Below are 6000 nucleotides of genomic sequence, written 5' to 3'. Positions count from 1 at the left end.
AGGAACAGTTACTGTTTCCATTTCACCTAGGGGGAAACGGAGGCTCGGGGAGTCGAGTCCCCTGCCCCGTGCCGTGAAGCGAGGGAGGGGTGGGTCCGCCGGGGCCCAGCCTCCGCCTGGTCGCCGGGCAGCCCGCCCCAATCTCTGCGGCGTGTGCGCGCCTGTTCTGTGCGCGTGCGCGCGCCCCAAGACCAGCCCCGCGGGCCAGGAGCGCGGTCCGGAGGGTGGGGAAGGAGGGGTGCGCCCGGACCCGGGGCGCACGGGCGGGGCTAGTGCCGGGCCCCGGCCCCGCCCATCGGCCCTGCCCTCCCGGCTGCCGCGGGGGGAAAGAGGCGGTGGAGCTGCGCGTGGGGACTCGGCGGGCGGTGAGGAGCGCGGAGCCGGAGCCGGAGCCGGACGCCGCCGCCGCCGCCGCCACCTGCGCTGCCGTCATCAAGGTAGGGCGGCCCCGCGCTGCCAGCCGTGCCTTCTCGCGGTACGCGATGTGTGCGCGCTGCGCCTCCCGGCTGCAGCGCCCTGGGAGGGATGCTGGGCTGGGCGAGCCGCGGGGGACCCGGCGGGGCGCGGGGGGCGAGACTTCCAGCACCTCCGCGTGAGGTTACAAAGCACCAGCCCTCTCCAGGCCTCAGTTTCCCCACTGGGATAGCGGGCGCAATGGTGGCTCCTTCCGCGCCGCGCCGTTGGGAGAGGCCGCCCTGAGGTCCAAGCTCCCGACGGCTGAGGGGCCGGGATCTGCACCGTTTGCACCCGCCCACCCCTCCCGCCCGCTGTGAGGGCCGCTCACCCTGGGTGTGGCGAGCCGGTCCCAACAGGCCTCCCTTGTGGCTTGGGTGCCCCTCTGGAACCCTGTCTGGACTCTCCCCCTCCTGACTAGGTGACCTGCAGGGCTTCAGCTTCCCCATACGGGAAACAGGAGGGGGCGACCGCCGGAGATACCTATGGAGCCCGCCTGGGCGTGCAGGGTGGGGCGGTCAGTGTCGGCCCGCCAAGTCGGCCTTGCTGGGGGGAGGCCTCACTGGGGGGCGATGGGACCATCAGCTGCAGACTTGCCTGGGCTAGACCCATGAACCTACCTGGATTTAGAGAATGGAGTGGCACGTCCTCTTCCCCTTCCATTGCCCCACCAGGTATGCTAGGGCTGGATCACGTTGGGGGGGGGGGGGACCTCAGAGGCGTGACAGTGCCGAGAGAGCTGTGTCTGGGTGGGGTTGGGTCTGGGACAGAGTATGTGTATGAAGGACTGTGGCTCTAGGGTCTCCGGGTGAAAAAGATCTCTGGCCTCTGGCTCAGTGCCTCGGTAAGATCCCCTCTGGAAGGTCTTGCTTCCCCATTGCACACCTCTTATGATGGGGATCTTACTAGCTGTAAACAGCAGGAAGCTTCTCGTCCTGCTCTGGGCTTACAGATCACATCTTACTCCTCTTCCTCCACCCTGGGCGTATCATTTGGCTTAAATCTGCTCGCTTCCAGGCTGACCAGCCCCAGGCCCAGCACTCTTTCTGTTGCCAGAGCCAAAGCGCGCAAAGGCAAGAGGCAGGAGCTGAGGTGTCTGCCCCAGAGCAAGTAGTGGTCAGCCTGGGGCTTGTTCAGAACCCACCTGCATCAGGACTGGAATGTGTCCCCTGCATTCCCTGCACTTCTAGAGCACCTTTGGGTTAGCAGCTGCCTTAGAGGTCTGGAGTGAGAGGAAGGGCCAGAGAAGCCCCCCTCCAGGCCTCCCTGCCTCCAGTGCCTCTTCCCCATCTTCTCCTGTTGCCTGCCCTGACTGAAGGAGTAGTTTCTGAGAACCACGTCTGGTCTCTCTCGTCCACTTCGTGACCTGCCCCCCGCCCAAGAGCTTTCTTACTGCCAAAAGTAGGGAGAGGCTGCCTGGGCAGGTGGTGAGCTCTGTGTCATCAGAGGTATGTGAGCAGAGACTGGGTGAGCACTTGCTGGAGTTGAGCTACCTTTGACTGCAAGTCTGGGATTCTCAGGCCGACTGAGAGTGACCGTGACTGTGCCTTCTGGTCATGGTGGAGCCTCACAGAACCTGGAGCTAGACCACAAATGAGTATTATTACCCCCTTGTAAAAACAGACTAAGTATATGTGCTGTCACTCGAACGTAGCTCCAATGCACACGCTTAAGTGCTACCTAAGTCTCCTCTCATCTCTAGGTATGTATGATCTGGGCTCTGTTTTCCTGCTCAGCTAGTGCAAAGAGGCACCCATTTTGGCCTGATTTAGGGGCATGGCAAATTCTGGCTATTAAAAAGTCATCCTATGCTAATAACTGAAAATGTACTGTGGAATTGTGGAATATCCAAGCGGAAAGGGATCTTAAGAGATCATCTCTCCAAACCCCTCTTTGTCTAGATAGGCATCCCCTAGCCCCAGAGGGGATGTGACTTGTCAAAGTTCACACAGCAAACTAGTAGCCAAGCCCAGGGATCCTGATTTTAAGACCAGAGTATTTGTTTATTTGTTAGGAAACGCATACCATGTATATGGTAAGTGAAAGCAGCCTGTATTTATTCCTATAGAATTAGCAAAAATAAATGCAAAAGGTTAAACCTCTTTGTGGGGATTCTCCAGCAGCATTTAATTTTGCAGGGCAATCTGGCAGCCTGTTACAAAAGTCTGTGAAAATGATCCTAACTGCCCTTTGCCCCTAGACTTCTACTTTGAGGACTTTACCCCAAGGAAGTAACTATGTAGAATGATAAATGTAATGCTGATATTTATAACAGTTTTCTTATAGTGGAGCTCTTGGTGTTTTATCTGAGGTTTAATAAACATTTCATTTGAAAAGTACAGCTTAAAAAATAGTAACACTAAAGCTTACATTGCCAGCGTCTGGCCAACGTAGAAGCAGTGTGGTCCATCCAGAGGAGAGACCACAAGACTAACGTCAGCAGGCATAGATACCAGGATGAACTCTTCATGTACCCCACTGTGTGACCTTGAGTCAGTCCCTTTCCCTTTCTGGACCTCATTCTCCCCATCTGTGAAATGGGGTAGATTGAGGGATTGCTGAATTTCTTTCAGCTCTGACAACCTGCCTTCTGGACCTAACAGACCTCTGTAACTGAATCCTGTATTGGAACAGTGAACATGGTGATAACCAAAGAATGTTCTAGCCTTCCTCCCCCATCATTAAATGAATCCCCTTAGAGGTAAGCAGCTAGCCTTTTCCACCCGGGATGGGGCTTAATCCAACCTTAGACTTTTATTAGTTCTGAATGGCCAGAACCTGGATTGTTTTAGAATATAGCATAGCTTTGTTTTTATTTTCTTTGCCAGATATCAGGGGACAGAGATTTTTCCAGAGGACCAGGAGATAATGCAGCAAGATCCTCTGTTGGCTATTTTAAGTCTATAGGCTGTGACTGCTCTCCCTCAGACTGGATTGGGGTGTTTGCAGTCCCACCTAGTATGAAGGGCCAGGAATAGGTGACTTCACTTTTTGGACAAACATTTATGGGGTACCTACTGAGTACTAGGTCTTGAGGTGCCCCCCAGAGTCCTGCAGGCTGCCATGAGAAATATATTAGGTTGAAGTATGTGAAATGGCCAATATCTGCCTGCTTTTGACTTACAAGAAATGGCAATTTCATTCACTTCAGCCTAAATGGAAAAAGATATCATTGAAGAGCACTGTGCTCCCTGCCATAATTGAGAGATTGGCAGGATACCGTGGAGACTAGGAAAGTATGATTTTGAGCTTGGAGATGTCCAGGAGGAAGGGCATGGGAAACTCGCCTTGAAGAATCAATAAGAGTAATAACAGCTAGTATTTATTGAGTACTTACCACTGGCCTGATTCTCTCCTAAGTGGTTTATATTCATTCATTTAGTTATTCAACTGTTCTTTTATTAAGCATCTACATTGTGCTAGGTATTCTCTGGGGTGGGAGCAGGAGTCTTGATAGTAAATAAAATAGACCAAAGAATCTGTCCTAAAGAAACCTAAAATCTAATACAGAAAAAAGACACAATGAGCAAAAAGTAAAGCAGCAGGTGATAAGTGGGACAGGACAAGTAAAACACAGGAGTATGTTTCGAGTGTGTGACAAGGAATGGAAGGAGGGGGTTGCGATTTCAAGTAGGGTGGCTGGGGGGATCACTGAGAAGGTAACTTTTGGGCAAAGTCTGGAAGGAGGTGAGAAAGTGAGCTGGGCTGATTTCTGGAGGAGGAGCCATCCAGGTGGAGGGAACAGCCAGTGCAAAAGCCCTGAGGTAGCACCATGCCTGGTATGTTCATGGAAGAGCAGACTAGAACAGAGTGACAGAGAAGACAGAGGAGACTGGTAAGAGGCACCACTGATGGTCAGGTTGTGGACCCTGCCCTGTACATCAAGGAATCCTCTAAGTTTGGGGGGGGGGGGTGGGTATTGTTAAATAAATAGGCCTAAGTAAACCATAAGGGTTTAACAAGTGGGGCTCAAACTCACGACCCTGAGATCAAGAGTCACATGCTCTCCCGACTGAGCCAGCCAGGTGCCCCAAGGGGGGTACTCTTTTACTCCTTTTTTCAGTTTAGAATACACAGATACAGAGACATTAAGTAGCTTGCTAAGACAGTGTCTCACAAAGGAGCTAGATCTTTTAGTAGAGGGCATTGAGGAGCCATGGGAGGCCAAGGCAAGAGCATGGCCAAATTTGAGTGTCAGTGCGATTCCTCTGGGGTACAGAGAGAAGGCTGTAGAAATAATCCAGACCCAGGGTGATGAGTTGGGCCCCGGCAGTGAACCAGTGAATGTAGGGGCAGAGGATCCACGAGCTCAGTGCTGGGAGTGAGAAGGGGGGTCCAGCCCAGGTGAGCAGGAGGAGGAGGAGGAGGAAGCCAGGCTGGTCCTAGGCTTATTTATGTAATAAACATTTAATAGCACTTCTTATGCTCTAGGCACCATCTAAAATTTGACATACATTAACTCATTCAATCCTCAAAGCATCTTGGAGGGTAGATAGTCTCATTATTATTACTACTTTTTAAAATGGGCATATTATATTGTCAATAAAGTTAATTTACAAAGAAAGCATATTTGTTTTTTTCTATCATAAATACTTGATGGTGATGGAGAATTTAGAAAAAAAAGAAAACAGAAAATAAATTACTCATACCTTCTCTTTTCATCTCAGGTAATCAATATAAATATTTTGGTGTATTTACTTTGTCTTTTTTCTACCACTGTCCCCATTTTACAGATGAGGACACTGGAGCCCAGAGAGGCTGGGCAGTTTGCACAGAGTATGACATTTGAACCCGTGTCATCAGACTACAGTGTCCAGGGTCTTAATCACTGTGCTGTGCTACCTGGAATGTCAGTTGGGGGGTTCCACTGAGACACACACCCCTCCACTCACCCCACCCCAGCATATTTCACAGATGGGGAAAGTGAGGCCCAGTGAAAGGCAGGGCCTTGCTCAGCATCTCTCACCCAGTTGGGAACAGATATGTGAGGTCCCATTCGAATAAGAAATAGGATGCTGAGAACTTGTGCAGGGTTGATGTGACAGCTGCCTTCAGCCTGGCCTTGAGCCCAGAGCTTGCAGGGGGCTGGCAAGCGGCGTGACCCTGCCCAGAGGGAGTGCCAAGGACTGCCGGGGCAGGCCTGTGTTCCCTGAGCTCAAGACTCTCATCCCTCCAGCCGGCCCTGGATGGGAGGTGGCCAGGAGATGGGGAGGGAGAGGCTGGGGCTGTGCCAGGCCTGCAGGCCCCCTGGGAGTTGTCTCTTGTACTCTGACTGTGCATTTATTTCTGGCTCTGGTGCCAGCAAACTCCTGGGGCCGCCTGCTGCTAGGGATGCAGTCCTGGCATCCAGTCCCAGCACAGCTACCAGGTGAGCCTTGGGCCAGGGGCTTGCCCACCCCGCCCCACCTGCAAAACAGCATCATAATGGTGCCAGCTGCAGGATGAAGTGAGGTGTAGGTGGAAAGTGCGGGCACACGGAGGTGCTCAGTAGATGGCCAACCGCTGTTGCTATTTCTAAGGCTACCCCAGGGTGTTGGCTCAGGCTGG

At 52.7% G+C, this 6000-nt stretch overlaps 1 protein-coding gene across 1 annotated transcript in view; it reads left to right on the top strand.

The window, feature by feature from the left end:
* The first annotated feature begins 346 nt into the window (after positions 1-346).
* Positions 347-6000, top strand: part of CORO2A (coronin 2A) — a 53973-nt gene continuing 48319 nt past the window's right edge. The window contains exon 1 of the mRNA XM_042963361.1: positions 347-437. The gene's annotated coding sequence lies outside the window, so the exon portion shown is untranslated. The remainder of the gene's footprint in view (positions 438-6000) is intronic.

Source organism: Panthera tigris, chromosome D4, assembly GCF_018350195.1.
Source record: "Panthera tigris isolate Pti1 chromosome D4, P.tigris_Pti1_mat1.1, whole genome shotgun sequence".
NCBI lineage: Eukaryota > Metazoa > Chordata > Mammalia > Carnivora > Felidae > Panthera > Panthera tigris.
Note: the sequence above shows the minus strand (reverse complement) of the source record. Positions and strands in the feature narration are given on the sequence as shown.